The 22513-nt window shown below is 34.3% G+C and overlaps 1 long non-coding RNA gene across 2 annotated transcripts; it reads left to right on the forward strand.

Moving 5' to 3' along the window:
- Positions 1-14010: 14010 nt before the first annotated feature.
- On the forward strand, positions 14011-22203 carry LOC131938186 (uncharacterized). Of its 2 annotated transcripts, none has more exons than XR_009386283.1 (6): positions 14011-14137; positions 15828-16008; positions 16977-17100; positions 17450-17511; positions 21223-21343; positions 22119-22203. It is a non-coding gene; the product is annotated as an uncharacterized LOC131938186 (long non-coding RNA). The 2 variants fall into 2 exon arrangements; XR_009386284.1 differs by having other exon boundaries at positions 15845-16008.
- The last annotated feature ends 310 nt before the right edge of the window (positions 22204-22513 follow it).

The raw sequence follows: 22513 nt of genomic DNA on the forward strand, positions 1-22513 counted from the left end.
AGAAGGTGATGCTTTTAGATGATATACATTGGACGAGGTCGGCGCACATTTTTTTTCAGTAAATTAAGTTTAAAATATATTTTTCAATATTGTAGACATACACTAATGCAACGTTTTTTTAAAAATTAATTTACTTAGTTTTCATCTACTTCACTTTGTGGCTTGGCCAAGAATTAGTCATTTCTCTTTTCGCATTTATTCGTTTCAATATATTATATACAGCCACTTTGCATATATATATATATATATATATATATATAGATATATATATATATATATATATATATATATATATATATATATATATATATATATATATAAAGCGACACAAACAAGCTGTAGCTGAATTGTAGGCAACTTTCAGTATGAGGGCCCATGAGGATGGGGTGGTTCTAACCCTACCCAACACTCCCTGCATACGCCAATATGTAAATTGTATTAAAAGTAATATTTATGTTAGCAATTTCAAACAAAATTGAATAATTTAATATATCTGGCAACTAGTAAAAATAAAATACGTTTAGTCAATAACATCTATTACCGTTGTCTATATTCACTGGGCTCATACAACATTCCATTATTTTTATTTTTATAGCAAGCTATTTATCAAATAAGGACATTATTGTAGAAAATCAAGAAAGAAAAAAGTCACGATCTATCTACTAATTTTTTTCCCTCATAAATCTCTATTTACCGACTTCCAACTTGAGAAGAGTGGGTAGATCAAAATAAACATGGAAAAGATCAGTCATCAGTGAAGCTGGTAGAAGCCGTAATGTCTTGGACCCAGCTTAAAAGAATCTTCCAGAACCGAGTACGCTGGAGAGGTGTGGTTGCGTCCATGTGCTACACGAGGGGTCTAAAGAAATAATGATGAGGATGATTAGCACGACTTCATACATCAACCGTTCTAATTCACCGAACCACATTCACAGCCAGTCGTTTACCGGTAACGTTTTTTTTACATTCACTGATAAACAGATTATACTTCAACACCCAAGAGGTTGTTGATTGCAAATTATCTGAAAGATAACAAACAATTTTTTGGGACCCCTTGCCTTTACAATTTTCATCTGGTGTTGTGTAATGTCCGTCTTTTATTCTGAAAACCTTTTTCGTGTTTACATATTTACTTTTCATGATTCAAAAGTCTTAGTGGACGTGACACGATATGTAACAAGAACAGTGCATGCAATATATTATAGTAGCCCACGTATTAGGGTAGGCGTGTATGGTGCGCGTGTGTGTGTGTGTGGGTAATGCACTATATATATATATATATATATATATATATATATATATATATATATATATATATATATATATATATATATATATATATTAGGTGACTTTTCATTGTGCTTTAGGGTGCTTGCACAATTCATTCTCAGTAAATACAACTGATCAACTGTACGGTTCCAAGTTGTGATATTATTAAAAAATATTTACCTTAACACAAATACCTCACCAGTTCCTAATCCTATCAAAGTATCTCTAAATTTATGTATAAAGTTCAGCAACTTTATTAATAACTGTTTCGTTAAAAAATTGATCTACTTTATCTGTTAATGCTTTTTCCCCCGAAACTTTTACATGAAATATAAATCCTTGAAATTAAATCACTCTTAAACTTTCCATGTTTCATTCCCATAATACTATTAATCACCAGAACAAAACCTTTTACCTTCAAAAATACATTTATTTACAAATTCCTTTTTTCGTAAAAAAAAAGTTCTTTGTTTTTGCAATGCGACCTATATTTAAAAACAAATTGTTTTTTTTTAAATTTATCTCGAGACTTCCAAGTTTAATTAATGCAAAGTTTCATAAAGTTTATTTATGATTTCTCAAAGTATAAAATTTCCATGCTTTTTTTTTTTTTTCGAAATTTCCTTTACTTTCCGTCTCCTTTACATACAGGAACACATATACACCATAAACAAAATCGTTAAAATTTCAAATAACTCTCACACGTCTTTTATTTCTTGAAAATGAATATTCCAGATATGTTTTTTTTTAAGAAAACTGGAGTCAAATCTTATGAAATATTACAAGGTATCACTCTCTCGAGAAGAGCTCTTCACTGCTGGAGATAACTTGATATCGGTGAACAAACTGCTTGGTGTGATAGTCTACATAACATCCGCGTCTTACACTGCACAACTTAGATATGATAGATAAAATATCCAAAATGGATTTGGACTGTAATACAATGATATTTACAGAGATTTTAGTTATTTTAAATCAGTATAATGGTTTCTATTTAGTTGATTTTTATATAATTTGTATGTATGTATGTATGTATGTATGTATGTATGTATGTATGTATGTATGTATGTATGTATGTATGTATGTATGTGTGCATGTAAAATGTATGAACAATTAATGGCCAGTATAGATGTCCACAGGGCATAACGTTTTATGCTGTGGTTATTGAAATAGATAAACTCTACTTCATTTATTACATCTCTCTATGGTACGATCGGGAAAAGATTATGAAGAGGGATGTCTACATCCAAAACCTGTGAATTCATTTCAGGTTAATTTTCCGGAAGACATTGTAAAATGCTTCAAGCTAGCTATTTTTTTTTAAAATTATTCACTTAACAAATAATTTTTAAGCACAATTTTATAATTAACAGTTTGTAAAATACTGCGGGTTAGCGTAGGCTATATTTTTCTTTATCCTAGTCTATTTCTTCTAGTCTATCATTATTCTTGCTTATGATTCAAATAAATTAGCAATAGCAAAAGCAATATTTCTATTTTTTTTAGGTTTTAATAAAAGTATTCCTATTTATAAAAAAATAATTGTAAGCTAGCAAGCAAGAGAATGAAAAGTTGGTGACCTACTTACAAGCCTTTTTTGCATAGACACGAACCTAACAAGGATACTCGTCTTCTGAATTTCAAGGATTTGTTTCTTTTCACCAAATTACAGTTTTCGTTGTACAAGTCACGTGACCTATTTTTGTTTTTAATTTCACGAAAAAATGTATCAATGACACTTTCCTTGAATGAATGAGATAACCAACCGCAGAAGGTTGACTTCCTACACTGATATCAGTGATAACCACTTGACTAGCTAGGTGGTAAACTTAGTGATAAAAACTGTTAATCAGACGCCTTGTTGGCCCACATTTTTTATTATAATGCTGCTTTGTTTTTAATTACATATGGCCTCAATGAGTTTTTAAAATATCATTGAGCACTTACTTAAATTACTGTAAAATAATTGTTTGCTAGTAATATCAACAATTAATTATTAAAATTTGTTAGTATATGATCTGCGCTATGTCACGATAGTGGAGACAGAGCTACTCCAGCGTGGAGGACAGACATTTTAAAATATTATAGTAGATAATTATGGGAGAAAGAAGGTCGTTATCATCATCACCATCATAATCATCAACATTATCAGCATCATCATCGTCTTCATCGTCATCGTCATCATCATCATATCATCATCATATCATCATCATCATCATCATCATCATCATAATCATAATCATATCATTATCATCATCATCATCATCATCATCAGCATCAGCATCAGCATCAGCATCAACATATCATCATCATCATCATCATCATCATCATCATCATCATCATCATATCATCACTATCATCATAAACGTCATCATAATATCATCACCATCATCATCATCATTATCATCGTCATCATCACCATCATCATCAACAACAACAACATTGGTGTGGAGCATAGAGACGCAACCACTTCTCTAAATTGTACAAGGTTCTGGGCGATTCCAACAAATTGGGTCCACGACATTCCGGCTGCTCCTGGAAGACGATGGTGGAGCAAGCAATCTTTGGACTTAGAGCGCCAGAGATGAATGGATAGAATAATGTTTTGAATGGGATGCAATTTTACAACTTGAAGCACTTAAGGCATAGTAAAACAAAAGATTTGAAAATATTTTAAGTTTAATAAGAAGCAGAAACAGCAGAAAAAAAAACATATGTATAACAAATGCAAATAAGGTTTTACGTATTAAATTTATCGTTAAAAAAATTGAAATAACAATATATACACGAATGTAAATGCGTGCCTTTTTAAACAGTGGGCATTTAAAAAAAAAGGACAATTAAGAAAAGTAAGCAGAACGAAATACACGATATTTACATATTGGAAACAATGTGCATAGCACATACTTTCTTTTTAAATAGTTACACACTCTGGATCTCATAACTTAATTCTAATGCACTTTCGATGCAATGCCTGTGCACTGTTATCTGCAATATTAAACAGCTTTAATGCAACACATTTAAAAATTGTGAGGTATCGAGCTCGTTGCTAAAACGTCTAGCATTTTGTGTTGTGTTTAAAGTATTACCAAACACACTTAAAATACGGAAGTATACACACAACCACACACCTACCTATGACACACCCACTCTCACACAAATACATATGACATACACATTTACTCACAAACTCAAACACACGTGTCCAAATGTTATGATGACTATGATTGATATAAACATAGTTTTTATGTGTTAATGTTTTTATTGAATATGGTTAGATTTTAAAGTAATGCTGTGTATAACAAATTTAACTGACAAGTTTGCAAAGTGGATACAATCAAAACAATATTTACACACAATGCCTACGTTTATTTGTCTAGGAATATATAACCAAATTATCAATGATTGGATAAGCGGATAATGGCGGATTAAAAAGAGGCTCTCGTTGTGAGTGAAAGAGTGTCACAGAAGGCTGTTTTGTAGAAGCGATAAGTTATCACCTTTTCACTTAAATTTCCTAGGCAAATGGGGCAGATGAAGTAGAGTTCACATGTTGCATACAAGTGGGATACTGTGACCAGCAGCCTTATTTTCGCTAACGAACTGGCTGGACTATGGGACGACTAACAGCTTGAGCCCGGGATTCGAACTCGAGCCTTTCGGGTTAGCATTCGTAAGCTCTACCATTCAACCACGCCGTCCAATTTTTTATATACACGTATTATGGTATACAATAATCAGACATCCCGAACAGTTATACATCAGCTCCGGTTTAACCTGACGTATTTGCTTACATTTTTAGTAAAATAATAAAATGGATTTTTGTATTTAAAAAACAAAATTTACTATATACAATTTCAAAATAATTCCATGTAAATTATTGCCCTTCACGAAAATATGTACACATTCAATGCCTTGTATCAAAGAAATTAATTTGAATAGACAAAATTAAAATTAAATAGCTTAAGATAATAAATGTACAAATTGAGATTTGTTTTACACAATCAGAGGAACATTCTGATTAAAAATGTAACCAACTTCATTCAGTTTTTCTTTCAGACATTTCTCCGGGGATATGTTCAACACCCCCCCCCCCACCTACGGTTTAAATATGGAGAAAATTAAAAGCTGATGGACAATAATATACACTTTAACCATTTTCAGATCTTCCCCCAACCCTGAATTTTTGAAGTGCATTCGGAAGTATAAAATGCCCCACAGGGGGGGGGGAGGGGCGGGGGGGGGGGACATATGTCCCCGGGCGCCGACCTTAGGGGGGCGCCAAATTGAACGTTTGAGGGGGGTGCAAATCGAAAGTTTGAGGGGGGGGGTGGTGCAAATGAAAAGGTCGAGGGGGGGGGGGGAGGGTGCAAATCGAAAGTTTGTCCCAGGGCGCCGGGAAGGGTCGCTACGCCTCTGATGCCCCCCCCCCTTCCCTGGAGCAAAAAAAAATGTCTGAATCTGAACGAAACCCTTATCCCCACTTCCTCCAGATCTACTTCAATTTCCAAAACATATCCCACAGCCGCTTCTCCAAGATGTCATCAAGGCACCCAGTCTCTGGCTGATATAGTAGGTTGTCACGTAGATCGCTGTTCGGTCCTGCTCGACATGGACGTCGGTACATGTCGTGGTCTCCGTGACGTTCGCGGCCCGCCGAACTGCGCTCATGAGGCGGTACAGCTCGCCGATGACCGCTGATGCGCGGGTCACGTACACATCGTCTTCCATCAGTTCAGGGCTGCTGACTGATTGGTTGGAGATTGTGTTCGCACGCAGGGACTGTCTCAGATTCTGGAACGCTCGGCGGTACGACTTGATCGCAGAGTAGAACTCGGTGGCGTTGCTCTGAAATTGTTGAAGTTTATAGAGAATTACTGGTCCCATAAAGAGTTAATTACTAGCTTCAGATTACAGGTCATATGAAGAGTTAATTACTGGACATATGAAGAGGTAATTACTGGTCCCATAAAGAGTTAATTACTGGTCATATGAAAAGATAATTACTGGTCATATGAAAAGATAATTACTGGTCATATGAAGAGTTAATTACTGATCCCTTAAATAGTTAATTACTGGTCCCATGTTAAAACAGTATAGATACTACCGAAGCAAGCATCTTCTGCACTTGTCATTTTACGACAAAATTTTACAGGTGATTTAAAGATACTATTTGTTAAAGTAGTTATTTTCTTTTTAAAAAACCAATAATAAACAAGCTTATGCTATAAACAGATATTCTATTTGTGTAAGTATGTAAATAAAAGAATATAAATGCATTCACGCGCTTATATTGGAATGTAATCTGTCACGAGTTAACTACATGAGATGTACTAAACAAAATTATTGAAGATATTATACACAATATATATACAAATGAACATGTTTTCGGTCAATTAACATAGTGTCTTATAAGGGGTCGAGCCGGTAAAGCTCATGATTGCTAAACCGAAAAGTCTCGAGTTCGAACCCTCGGGCAGAGGAGGCTCGTTAGCTGGGAACAGCCACTATTTTATGAGAGAAAACTCAAAAATCAAACAACTGCTGTCTTGTAGTTCGTTCTTGGTTGGAAGCAAATCCAATAAGAAAAGCAGTCTGAAATTGGAGTTAATGGCCTTAATGACCAGTTGACACGAGGGGACCCCTTCCAACACTAAAATTAAGAACAAAGAAGAAGAAGAAGTGTCTTATAAATGTCCATTCTATGTACCAAATGTGGCTAACACAAAATATTTCCCGACCTGTCTTCTGCACTGATCTCATAACGAACACAACTTTTCCCACTACCATTCAGTAATAGCATGTTATCTCTAATCAATTTGTAATACCGCATATGAATTTGTTGGAGATAAACTTTAGTTCACCTGTTGTCAATAACGACGGGTTTAACTGTGGCCTGTAAACTCATATCAAATCGGGGTCATTAACAATAGATCACTAGGGGGTCGTCAATAAATGACGTCACACTGGAAGATGGGGGGGGGGGGTGTTACGTAAAAGTGAGACGTCGCACTTTTACATTAAAATATAATATTACAAACTGAATTTTAATAGAGATTGATTAAAATATGATTTTCGTTTTTTAAATCGTCAAAAAAAAAGCGACGTCATTTATGGAGGATCCTTAGCGACCAAAACACCTAGTTGCATTTGTAGCCGATAGCCGATAGCCTTCATTAAGCCCACATCAAATGCATCGTATCAAAGTGTGGCCGATTTAGAAGACTCGAAAGTTTAATTTCAAGCTGAATCTAATAATTACAGCTTATGTTCTGAAAATTTACCACAAAAATATCTCGTCCGAAAACTCCATTATATAAAGTAGAAAGAAACCCAATGAGAATCACGTGTAAATTGACAAAACCAATCAACTCTTCCTACTAAAACAATGTCAACAGAAACATAATAACAAAATCAACTTACAGCGCTAGTTATGAGACACGACAGTCCACTAGAGTTAATCCTGATGTTGTAGTTTATCTGCAGATTCAAGATTGAGACCAAAGTTTTTATTAAAACATTTTAACCGTTATTTTAAGCTCATTCATTCAAGCTAAATAAAAAAAAATATTGCTACACTGTGGTTCATCATCTTTCGCATTAGTGCCCATGAAGTAGAGTTTACCTAGAGTGTGTCAGAAACTATGCGATGCCGCCTCTGCTGCCCTAACGTGGGTCAGTTACACATCAGAGCTGGGTTGGACTCAGAGTCGCCTGGGCACTCGAACCCGGGATCCGAACCGAAGACTTTTAGATTAGCAGTCGTAAGCACTACCACCCGACAACGCCGTCCGCATACATCGAGTTTCGCTTAGCCTACTCCCCCCCCCCTTAAAATCAAATCAGAAATAAATAAAAAATACTTACCACATGCTGGTAGAGGTTGTTGTTGCTGTCGATGGTGTGGTTCATTTTAACACAATTCAGGAAACTACACATTTGGCCGGCTGTTGTCATTACCAGGGCCGAGAGTGAAGCTGAACGATATATATATATATATATATATATATATATATATATATATATATATATATATATATATATATATATATATATATATACATATACATATATATATATATATATATATATATATATGTATATGTATATATATATATATATAATTGTATATATATATATATATATATATATATATATATATATATATATATATATATATATATATATATATATATATATATATATACATATACATATATATATATATATATATATATATATATATATATATATATATGTATATGTATATATATATATGTATATATATATATATATATATAATTGTATATATATATGTATATATATATATATATGTATATATATATATATATATATATATATATATATATATATATATATATATATATATATATATATATATATATATATATATATATATATATATACGAAGATAATTTTCAGTGACAACAATACAATCATATTGTCAATTTTCGGGCTGGCTGAGTGATATAACACAAGGTACGAGGCCTGTGGAGTTGATGTTAAATTAACGTTTAGGCTACAATGTTCAGACTTATTTCCAGTGCCAATTAGCCCTAAAGGTTTTACTAGAACAGTGTTTAGCTCAGTAGCAGATTGGAGCGTGCAAAACCCTCACACATCCATTAAATGCAGCGGCAATCGACACAATAAATTCTATTGCTTAAGTTTATTTCTTCTACATTTTCGAAAACGAATTAGTTTTAGAAAAAAGCATTACGTTTTCTGAATTAGCCGCAGAACGGAAATTATAACAAAAAATAATCTTTTCGAATCAACTCAGCGTCAAGCTATTTGCATTTAAATTGTTCAAAAATTTAATAATTTATCGAAAGTCTGAAATTTTTAAAAATTTGACAATTAAAAATCAAATCTAATTTTTATAGCTTCTTTAAAAAAAAAGCTATAACTATGATGAAGTATTTTTAAAAATGTAGTACCAAATAGTATAAATAATTTCATTTTGTTGGTCGGAAGTTAAGATGAGAAAAATAAACTGCTTAGAAAATAGAGAAAACGAATGATGAGCTTGAAGGAATGATTCGGACTCTAGTGTCCGAAGCGTTTATATACGCTACATGTTCGGCAAAAAGTTTTAGACTTTTCGTTTCTTTTACAATTTCATGAAAATATTCATTGTCTCCAGCCTACAATAAAATTTCCGTAACTTTGATGTGCGTAAACCCGTTTCGAAGGTATCACCGGACAATCAGACTTCGGGGCAGACTGATAAACTAATTACGCCTCCATTGTCACGATTTTAAATTAACATCAATTAAATTGAAATAAAATCGTGTACTCAAACTGAAACAATTACAAGGGAAATTAATTTTTTTTTCTTCTGGTGCCTACTCAAAGGCAGGTATTGCAACATCTTGTTTTCAAGGATATTTTAGATCGCTCTAAGTCAAAAAGATAATTGTTTACGTTTTGTGTTTTAATCTCACGTCCAAAATGATATCAACGAACTCTAGTGTTATCATTGTACAAGTGTTCGTTTATCTCTACTCCATTCATAGATTGAATTAAAAAAATAAATATTTCCAATACTATCATTGGGCCCCCACAAAATATTGCCGTTTTCATGACTTCAAATCCAAAGAAGTCAGTCATTTATTTTCAAATGATCTATTAAAAGCGGGTATAATTCTTTGATTCAGATATTTGAACACTCGTCAAATAAGATAAACAAAAGCGATAGCAAATTATTGCTCGATTTTCACCACAACAAAGAATTGAAATCACGAAGCTCGTGACTGGATATTTCAAAATCGTTTGTTAACATTGTTTAACACATTGTTTAAATTGTCGGGTAACTTTTTTATTCCTCAGAACTCATATTGTCATTCATCAATGAAATGTCACTTGCGCAGGTGAAAATAAAATACGTATCTATGAATTCATCTTAGAATCCTAAAATATCTGTATTGTTGATTTATTTTAATACTTACTAGAATGGTTCCTAGACGTAGCTGGTTAGCAGAAGGTAGCCCCGATCTTTTAAACAGGGCTTCAAGTTACGATTGTTTATACGGTAAGACATGTACCATGAATAAATAAACACCTTCACCTGTAAGGATACTTTCATTAACAGATTCCTGCGTCGCCTATTGAACATCAGGTACCCGGAAAAAAATTCCAATGCCCAACTGTGGAGAAAACAACTGGACAAGACAATATTGGAAAAGAAATACAAAAGCTCAGATGGGGATGGATTGGTCTCTCCCTGCTTAATCCATCAAGCAACATCACCAGACTGGAATCCCAAAGGAAAGAGGAAAGTAAGAAGGATACAACTAGCATGGAAAAGGCAGTGACGTAGCTAGGATTTTCGGGTGTTATTGGGCCCCTCAGAGGCGTAGCGACCCTTCCCGGCGACCGGGGACAAACTTTCGATTTGCACCCCCTCCCCACCCTCAGACTTTCGATTTGCACCCCCCTCTCAAACTTTAAAAAAAGGGCCCCTATTTGCCTTGGGCCCCTATGCCTTGCTTACGCTAGCTTTACGGTAGCTACGCCACTGGGAAAAGGTCAGCTGTCAGGGAGGTAGAAGCAGACGGAATGACATGGGCCCAACTTGGAGGAATTGCTCATATCCAAGTACGATAGAGGGATGTTATGCATTCCTATGCTCTACAATGGGTCCACATAAATGATGTTTATGATAATGATGATCTGTATGTATATAAAACTTAGGTAAAGTGTCAGTATACAGTTCCTCCTAGGTTTAATCTATGGTTGCTACTAAAGACACAAATTAAATTAAATAGATATTAGTACGTATCTCTGATGCGTACACAAAGGCCAATAACCACTTATATAAAATGGAAAACAGGAATTTTGACGGGTAAATTGTGACTGGAATATTTTGCGAAATTGCTTGACGAAGTATTTCAAATAATCGTTTCTTAAAGGTGATATTTCTCCCATGTTTTTTTTAAACTAACCACACAGACAAGTTAACGTTGTTCGTATTATGTTTCGTTATTTAATTTCTTTATTTTCCTATTTATTCGTGTTGGAAACTTAAAACAGTATATTCGTTGTTTTCTCAGCTTGATTATTTATTTACCTGTATAATGCTTAGGGTTCAGTTAAAGTCTAATTTAACAGAGTCTAATACCGTTAGCATTGTGCATTTTATAAAAGTAGAGAATTGGAAAACATTTTCCAATTAATGTCACCGAAATATTTTAATAAGTAATATAGACAATATATTGTATGGTATTAGAATTACGTTATTCAAAATAACAAATGTCTACAAAGAGCCATAAGAAAAAAACATCAGGCTTAGATCTTTAATTTGTTTGCAAACTCATTAAAATATTGAAGATTAACCCGTGATATTAATCCCCAGGACAATTACCCCTCCCCCTCCACCAAGACAAATACTCACTCGACAATATCCACCCCCTTTCAATTTATATAATTATACTCAGTGGCGTAGCGAGGTCGGGTGTCACCAGGTGCGGCGCTTAAAGGTGTCACCCCCCCCCCCTCCCCCCAGAGGCGTAGCGACCCTTCCCGGGGACAAACTTTTAAAATTTTCGATTTGCACCCCCCCTCGAACTTTCGATTTGCACCCCCTCAAGTTTTTTTTTCTCTATATATTTTGCTATTTTTTTTGCCTTGGTGTCACCCCCCTAAATGGTGTCACCCGGTGCGGTCCTCACCCCCCCCCTGGCTACGCCTCTGATTATACTCTATCCTCCTTCTGTACACAATTTAAACTTAAGTTATACTCTATTACCCCCCCCCCTCCCCTCAAGTACAAAATTTAAACTTTAGATCTGCTTCTATCTGACAGTCAAACCAGAACTGTCGGGATTTGGAACTTCAGAACTTTCACTCACACAAGCTCCGGTTACGTTGTAAAACTGGGAGGTCACAATCACACCTTGTAAAATCCCTTCAGTTTCCATGCAGGATCTCATCCACTACCACCGATATAATCCGTCTCCCGTAGATTTCTGGAAAAACGGCCCCGACATTAATCTAGGTGACGTCGATAAGACTCAAATACTAGTATAGTATAAATAGTTGTGATATAAATGTGTTTGAATTATTATTCCACACACATACACGCACAAGCACACAAGCACAAACATATACAAGCACACAAGCACTCACACACACACAAGCACACACACACGAGCAACTCACGCACGCACGCACCCACACACACACATCACACACATATAAATGTATAAAAATGTATAGCCAATCTGTATTGTATTCTCTGTTTACAGAGGAGTATGCATCTTTTTTAAATTACTATCAAACTTCATCGCGATTAGTTATAAGAAAATTGCGTAAATATTAAGCACTTGATATTTTTTTTTCAGAAATATTTGTTCCTGCTAATACAACTAATTAAACAAGTCCACTGAACGTAAACAAAATTTGATTTTTCAGAAATATTTTTTTCACACTAATTGTGTGGGTACGTCTATCCGATAAGTGCACTTACAGAAACCACACCCTCGGTGTTCCTGATGTTTTTTATCAGCCTGAAGTTATTGAGACGGCTGCCGTGTTGATAGCCTCTTATCAAGAAATAAAAAAAAAACTGCAAGTGTGAAATAGATATTATCTTACACACGCGTCGGACCAAAGGTCAGTATAACGGTTTTTTAATATAGAGATTAATGTTATTTATTTATCTGCTGTTTTCTATTTCTTATACACTTACTACTGGATCAAGCGTTTGCTCAATAGTCAGGCAGAGTGGAGCAGGGTTAGGAATCGAGAATTTTTTTCATCCATATTACAAGCCGTTGGAACAGTTGTTTTTTTGCCAGACTTTTGCATCCGCGCACTACCTGGTATGGACTTGGGAGACTGTTTGATAGAAGTCGAGTTGGGGTTTTGAACTCAAGACTTTTGGGTAAGCATGCAATCGTTCTATCGGTACACCACGTCTTCCGATATCTGCTACTAATATCGACAATCTTGCATTGGGAAAAAAAATCCATCAAACTCTAGAAACTAAATTAAACATGTATTTAACCCCCCCCCCCCTGAATTCTTTTTTTCTAACCTTCATTAAACGAAAAAGGCCTATTTTTCTTTGTAAAAAAAAAAAAAAAAACGTCCAATTTTCAATATTGTAACACTTTGCCACAAATGTAGGCCTATGTCAATTAATTATTACATAACCGAAAATAATGTAGTACTCCAGCTTATTTCCCACAAAAGAAAATATTTCAAATGTTATCGTCCACGGGGCAGGTAAAGTAGTGTTCACCTGTTTCTGTGGACATATGGAGAAACAGTGCGGACATTGCGTTTTAGATGCTTTTATTTATTCATTTAAATGCGCGCCTTTTATATACAGGGCCTACCTGTTTTAAAAAACATGCCATATATATATATATATATATATATATATATATATATATATATATATATATATATATATATATATATATATATGTGTGTGTGTGTGTGGGGGGGGGGGGAAATATGTTACTATAAGTACAGAAACCATTCCAACATTTTGATGTATGTGCATCCTTTGCTTTGATATAAACGTATAGGCTACCATACAAGCTTATATATATATATATATATATATATATATATATATATATATATATAAAAAAAATTTATAAACATAGTATTCAACGAGACGAGCCTAGGATATATCTCTGTCTTTTAAAACATTGCGTGAGATATAATCTTGAGGCTTTTAAATTAAGATAAAACATGTTGCACTGCTGTCGGGTGAAGTAATTTATGTTTATCTGTACAGTGGTTTAATTCAAACCTGATGTATGATCATCAAACACACTAGACACTTAGGGAGTTACGTCCACTTTACAGAACCTTTCTTAGTCAAAATAAGGTATTGTAAACTATACTTACATATAAACAAACTAGTATGAAATACTATATATTTATATATATTTATATCTACATACATATATATATAAATATATATATATATATATAAATATATATATATATATATATATATATATATATATATATATATATATATATATATATATATTTATATATACATAGGCTATATATAAGCTATATAAATAAATAAATAAATATATATATATATATATATATATATATATATATATATATATATATATATATATATATATATATATATATATATATATATATATATTTATATATATATATATTGCAAGACTTCAGAAATGTCAATTATTTATTTTGTTGTAATTCTTAACTTAATATTTAAGTTAAGTTTTAAGTTTAAGTGGTACAAAGGTAGAACGTTTAGCTGCGAGATCGAGGGTCTCAAGTTCGGATCTCGGTTCGTTTTTGTGACTTTATAATGTACCTGAGTCCACCCAGCTCTATCGGGTACCGCACTTACGTTGGGGAAAGTAAAGACGTCGGTGCATAATGCTGACCACACCATCCGTTCAAATGCCGAGGTCTAAAAAAATTTGGACTCTACTTTATCTGCCTAATGGATTGCTATGTTGGATGGGGAATCTTTACTTTTACTACCTAAGTTAGCAATGTGAATGAGGATTTTATTATTTTTTGTCTAATATCATCCATACAATGATTACGTTTTTTTTTTGTACATTCTGAATTAAATGTTTTTGTCATGCCAGCTACACTAAACAAAAATAAATGCGAACTTATACTTCCTCTTTAATAAGCCTTCTTTTATTGTTTATATACGTGTATCTAAGTTAGGTTACTTCCTGTTATATTTAATCGGTATGAAAATTTGAAAAAAAATTCTAGCTTGTTATCTGTTACAAAATCTAGCCTTCTGATTCTAGTTAATTCAAGAAAGATCAATGATTTTACGTTAGATATGTCAGTTTGTTGTTGATCATTGAAACATCATCAGAAAGTTTTTATTTAAAGATGGCCGCCGTTGTCATGGCAACCATATATTCAAAAGAGTCACTGATTCATGGATCGGCGTGGTCGAGTCGGTAAAGCTCATGGTTGCTAAACCGAAAAGTCTCGAGTTCGAACCCTCGGGCAGATGAGGCTCGTTAGCTGGGACAGCCACTCTTCTAGGAGAGACAACTTGGTTGGACAAAGGCTATGGAAGCAAATCCAAAAAGAAAAGCAGGCTGAAATCGGAGTCAATAGCCTCAATGGCGCATAAACAGTTGACACGTAACGCTTAATTGTGTTGGAGGCGTGGTCGAGTCGGCAAAAAAGCTCATGGTTGATAAATTCGAACAAAGTCTCGAGTTTAAACCCACTGGCAGATAAATCTCGATCCCCTTCAACACTAATAATTAAGAACGAAGAAAAAGAAGACTGATTCATGCAAATACTTTTCATACAGTACCCTAACTTAGATACGCACAGTTTAAAAATATATAATATAATATATAATATATAATATATAATATATAATATATAATATATAATATATAATATTTCATATATATATATATATATATATATATATATATATATATATATATATATATATATATAATATATATATTTATATATATATATATAATATATATAATATAATAATAATATAATAAATATATAATATAATGATATAGCTATTACATCGATCCAGTCCTTGCACTTCAAAGACTGCCCGCTATGCTGACGGTGACTGTATTGGTGTGTGCTGTACTGGGCGTACACGCGAAAAAACTGATTTTGTTTCCCGACAACAAGGCACTGCTCTATTCACAGGAGAGTAATAAATGGCGCTCTTTCAGCCAGTTGAAAGCCATTGTGAGCTGCTATATAGTTGATGATACCATAGTTATCGAGTAATTGATAGAAGCAAGATTTTGAATGTAATGAGGATAAGAAAATGTAGTTAGAAATTGTTAGTTTAAGTAGAAGGTTAGTCCTGAGTGCCAAAGAGAGAGAGAGAGAGAGAGAGAAAGAGATAGATAGAGAAAGAGAGAAAGAGATAGAGAGAGATAGAGGAAGAGAGAGAGAGACAGAGAGAGAAAGAGAGAGACAAAGAGAGAGACAAAGAGAGAAAGAGAGAAAGAATCAGAGAGAGAGAAACAGAGAGAGAGAGAAACAGAGAGAGAGAGGAATAGAGAAAGAGAGAGAGAGAGAGAGAGACAGAGAGAGAAAGAGAGAGACAAAGAGAGAGAGACACAGAGAGAAAGAGAGAGAAAGAATCAGAGAGAGAGAAACAGAGAGAGAGAGAAAGAATCAGAGAGAGAGAGAGAAACAGAGAGAGAGAGAGAGAAACAGAGAGAGAGAAACAGAGAGAGAGAGAGAGAGGAAGAGAGAGAGACACAGAGAGAGAAAGAGAGAGAGAAACACAGACAGGCAAAGAGACAGAGAGAAAAAAGAGACTGATAATAAAACCGTACACACAAACACAGATAATACATAGCACATATACACAAAAAATAGACACGTTCACACATACCCATGCACATAAAAGTGCAAACGAATATGCTCTTACAAATACAGAAAAACAGATAGGCATAGAGACAAACAGGGGGATAGACAGAGGAAGAGAACGACCGAGAATGAGACCGACAGACAGATAGGCAGATAGAGTGCGGTAAACAAAGACGGAAAGACAGAACGATAGGGTAGTAGCACGAATGTCTAAGATGTACACGTTTGAAATGTTTCACGAAACAATGTCTTGCTATATTTTCTTCTGCTACCGTCACACGTATTAAACAATTGTAATTCCATTTATAAACGCACATATTAACTTTACACAGCGATGGTCAAATGACGGTATAGATGACATCAAGAGTTATCATAATTCAGTGGACGAATACTGTGCACCACGGGCCCCTACAATCCCCGCTAAATACCAGTACAAAAACTGTCTACTGATGGTCTGTAAGTATTCTCTACTTCACGTACATGCACAAATAAGCAGACGTATGCGTACGCGTATGCTTACACGTACACGTACACGTATGACTACACGTACACGTACATGTACATATACACATAAACGCATGAACACAAAACACAAAACACATATACACAAAACACATACACACGTGAACACATAAATACATAAACACATAGATTCATATAAACATACACACATACCTACGTGCACACGTACACACGTACTTACGTATACCTCTATGTATATATATATATATATATATATATATATATATATATATATATATATATATATATATATATATATATATATATATATATATAATTGCAGCTGAAAAACAACAACAAAAAGTTTATGAAAGTAATGTCAACTGCTTAGTGGAAAAAAACAAAGTAAGACGTATTATGTATTTGCACTGGTAAAATCGTACTTTTTACAGTTACCGTTTATTAAAGAATAGCTACATATTTCAGCTCTGTTAACAGGGGCGTAGCGAGGGGGGGGGGGTGCGGACCGCACCGGGTGACACCATTTAGAAGGGTGACACCAAGGCAAGAAATAGCAAAATATATAGAGAAAAATGATAATTATACTTAATTTAGTTATTAATTCGAGTGCTAAATAGTCTTTTTAAGAGATGCAAATCGAAAATTTGATGACGGACGGGGGGGGGGGGGCGGGGTGCCTCTGGGGGCTGACACCATTAAGCGCCGCATCGGGTGACACCCGACCTTGCTACGCCACTGCCTCTGTACAAGCCCTTACATAAGCCATAAGTGTTCCTTGCTATGTGGGATGTTTATTCTTAACTCAATCGTGTTAACTGTGCGATCTTATTCTAAAATTCCAAGATCTCTCGAGTTTCAAAGACAACATAAAAATACAGAAATGTATTGGTTAAATAATAAATTCGATTTCGAAATTTATATATGGGGTCGTCCATAAAAACGTCACAATCGTATGGGGTAGAGAGGGGGGGGGGGGAACAGATGGTGTGACCTCACACTTTTGCATTATAAAAAAGCTATGTAAGAAAACGAATTTTAGCCGTTATTTCGGGTTTTAGAAAACTGTTTATCACATTGTTATAAGAATCTATATATATAATTCTCTTCTTGGAGACGATAGAAAACACCAAGCTGTAAGCGCGCTCCCTACCACACCCACCCCTACATGTTCTGGTGAGTGGTGGTTCACGCTAAATGTTTACAATCGTAGAGCCGGGTTTAGTGACGGCTATTAGGGGCAGATAATTTAGTTTGAAACGTTCTTTCAATGGGGGAGGTAACTAAGAGGAGTTTACTTTCACGGGGGTGGGGGGTAGGGGTAGGGGAAAGGAGGGGGAGGGAAGTTATCATCATTAACGAACTACTGATATTGTTTTAAAGCAAATATTTTTAGTTGCAGCGTTTGTACTGTCGAATTCACAAATTATGAATTACTAAAAAGTAGAATATAGAACAACTAAATTGCGGCGTTTGATACGCCGCGGGTCGGCTCGTTTATTAAAATATTCTATGTTGACAGAGTTCAAACAAGATTTTGGAAAAATAAAGTAGTTTAAGGAGTAGTTTAAGGGGGGTTGTAGGCTGAGGTTCGACGTCATTTTAGGGGGGGGGGTCTGGCTTTTTGTGACAATGTATGACGGAGTGGAGGTGGGAGATAAAAATCGTCAAAAAAGCGTGACGTTATTTATGGATGACCCCTATATATATATATATATATATATATATATATATATATATATATATATATATATATATATATATATATATATATATATATATATATATATATATATATATGTATTAATTACTATTTAGTTGTTTAAGTTTTGTTTCAATGACAGAGATATTTGTTTTTTTAAATTAAGTATTTCACAATCTATATACTACTAAAAGTCAAGTTTGTTTACATGTTTGAATATTATTTTTTTTTGTTTGTTTGTCCGATCGAGTATTGTGATATGTTCGACTCTATCTGGAGAGCTGTAAAATAGTATGTAGGTAGAGAATAATTTTTTAATACAGACAGACTGTTAATCACACATTTATTTAAAGACGTTAATTAATTTATTGATTTATTCATACGTAGAGTAACCCATTTTTTTAAAAATGTTAAAACATTGACTAAACTTTGTGGGAATAGTGACGTCACAGGTTTTTGTTTACTCTTTAGTACAATAAAATGGCGGCGTCTATCGAAGAAAATTGTGTTCCCATTCAAAAGTTTAACGCGTTCAAAATCTAATTTTCTGTCGGTCATAACTTTAACAATACGTCCGTTTGCTGTATTTATTACGTTCAAACACTTATATCAATTTTCAACTGTCTTTTTCATTTAGTTTTACGATAAATTTCTCTAGATCTAAAATCTGTCCAAGAAAGTTATTTATAGATCTAGATCTAGAATCTAGAATCTAGGACAATCTAGACTAGGTCAAATCAAAGATTTATTAGTTATAAATACAATAAAAAAAACGAGAGATAAGCAAACCAGTCGTAGATCTAGAATATAGATAATTCTATCTAGATTTAGATAATAATGAGTTTCTATATACTAAACTATTTTAGACCATTATTATTTTGTATAAATCTTTGTTTGGAATATGGTAATTTTGAAATGCTCGCTCCCGGGCCTATTGGTGTAGCTTAAGATTCATACGCGGCTTAGATGCCGGTAAATTTGCTAAATTATAAACGTAAGTTCTAAATATAGCTCAGTCGTAGATCTAAAATATAGATAATTTTCTTTCTAGATTTAGATAATAATTTTTTTCTATATACTAAACTATTTTAGACCTTAATTATTTTATATAAATCTTTGTTTGGAATATGGTAATTTTGAAATGCTCGCGCCGGGCCTAATGATTAGATCTAGATCTAGATTCTAGATCTAGCAAGAAAAACTAAACTTAAGACTTAAGCAAACGAGTCGTAGAATCTAATCTAGATAATTCTATCTAGATCTAGATAATTTCAGACCTTCTTTATTTTATATAAATCTTTGTTTGGCTAATTTAAGATAAAATTTAATTTGAAAGTTACTACTACTAGACTTAGATTTAGATCTATGCGCGTAAATCATGTTGCAAAAGGAGACTTAAATTATAGTATAAAAATTCACTTGTGACGTCACGAGTAAATAGCTAAGTTGGTAGCGTAGTCCGCTCTGATGCGGGTGGCACAGGTTCTAGACCAATATGTCAATGATATTTTTTTTTCAATTTTTTTTTTCTAGATGTGAATGATAAAGTTGCCTATCTGAACTTGGCAGGATACAGGGCAGGTGAAGTAGAGTTCATCTGTTTCTTTGTCCTAAGCATATGAAAGGATAGTGTGGTCAGAGACATGCTCGGCTGGAATCGTTTTTTAAACGATAAAAACATGTTGTCTGAGACTTGGCGGGACACTGGGCAGGTGAAGTAGAGTTGAGTAGGTCACATGTGACGTCAGTATATGAAGGGATAGTCCGAAATCGGTGTTTTCGGTGTTTTTAAAAGATAAGAAACATATTTTTGAATGTGGGGTCTGTTTTTTGTGACGATAAGTGACACTGCAGTAGCGTAGCGAGGAGGGGGGGGGGGGGGGTGGCGGGAGGGGAGGCGGGGGGGGGAAGGGGGGGGACATATGTTGGGGCGCCAAAATGGTTTGGAAAAATAAATTGAAAGGTTGAGGGGGGTTCAAATCGAAAGTTTGAGTGGGGGGGGGGGGTGCACATCAAAAGTTTGAGGGGGGGGGGGTTGAAAATCGAAATCTTGGGGGGGGGGGGGTTAAAATCGAAAAGTTTGTCCCCGGGCGCCGGGAAGGGTCGCTATGCCTCTGAGTGACAGACGTGATGTTTTTTTATGGATGACCCCCGAAACCCACAGTTATCCAACGGATGACGGGTATTCTAGTTTTATCTAAATAGTAAAACATATAATTTGTGCGAACATTTACAATAAATGGGCCTACTTCCTACATCTAAAAATGTTGACCAAAATCGATCGCGTTTTTAAGCTACAGATTTTTAGTACCTGAAGATATTTGATTTAAAATCGCATGTGTATAAATTTAAAGTCTTCACGAATGAAATCTAACTGCTGGTGTTGTTTTATTTAGCACATCAATAGACCGGACATCACACAATTTGCCTGTGCCATCACTGTGTGCTACAACAAGTTGTTCTTCCCTATCGCGTACATGTATCTGTTCACCTGTTTTTACTGGTGATCGTACCTAGGTAACTAATTTTGGTGATGGTACCGAGGTAACTAATTTTGGTGATGGTTCCGAGGTAACTAATTTTGTTGATGGTAGCAAGTAACTAATTTTAGTGATGGTACCAAGGTAAATAATTTATGTGATTGTACCGAGGTAATTAATTTCGGTGATGATACAAAGGTAACTAATTTTGGTGATGGTAACAAGGTAATTAATTCTGGTAATGGTACCAAGTTAATTAATTTTGGAGGAAATTTGTATCGTCACTCATATAATCACCAGAACTGCAGTAACGTTGTTTGGAATTTTAATATGTTATATTTAAAAAGGGGTTGAGTCAGTAAAGTTAATGGCTCCTTAACCGAAAAGTCTCGAGTTCGACCCTTCGTACAGATGAGGCTCGTTAGCTTTGGACAGCCACTCTTCCAGGAGAGACAACTCCAAAATCAAACAACATCTGCCTTGTAGTTTGTTCTTGGTTTGACAAAGGCTTTGGAAGCAAATCCTAAAAAAAAAGCAGGCTGAAATCGAAGTCAACGGCCTATATAGCGCGTAACCAGTTGACAAGTAATACTAAATTGTGTTGGGGAAAACACTTCCAACATTAAGAAAAAAGAAAAAGAAAAAAAAAACTGGATAAAATAAAATTGTTTGTATATTATTCATTGAATTGTTTGAGAAACAAAAACAAAAACTTCAGAGTAAATACAGCATTTAGTATTCTTCACTTCTAAGACCACAATAATATAATACATTTCAATAAATCACTGTTTTTTTTAATTCATCCCATTCAGGTTCGGACTGTGTGTGCAGAATCTGCCTGGCAACAACTGTAGGTGGTACAATAAAAAGTAAAACCAAACAATGACAGTTTTAGTAGATGTTATTTTATTAATTTGAACAATCAGTGTTCTTGTGTTTTTCAGCTTGTCGATACTTAATACAGTTCATAAAGATGTACTAAAGTTTTAGCTGAGTAGTTCATAGCTTGTTGGAATTGTGTTCAATCATATGAAAAATTATGACTATTGTGTAAAATTAATCTAGAAGCTAATGGGATCAAGAGAGCGCAATGGTTTGTTGGTCGCTTTTGTTTATTGCGTTGATCTTTTACGCAAGGAAGTGTAAGATATGTAACAGGGAAATGTGTTACAAAATGTTGTTTTACTTTAGAGCTGCAAGATGTGGA

This window comes from Physella acuta, unplaced genomic scaffold (genome assembly GCF_028476545.2).
Source record: "Physella acuta isolate Inbredline_101_S28 unplaced genomic scaffold, ASM2847654v3 ptg000236l, whole genome shotgun sequence".
In the NCBI taxonomy this organism is placed as follows: Eukaryota; Metazoa; Mollusca; class Gastropoda; family Physidae; genus Physella; species Physella acuta.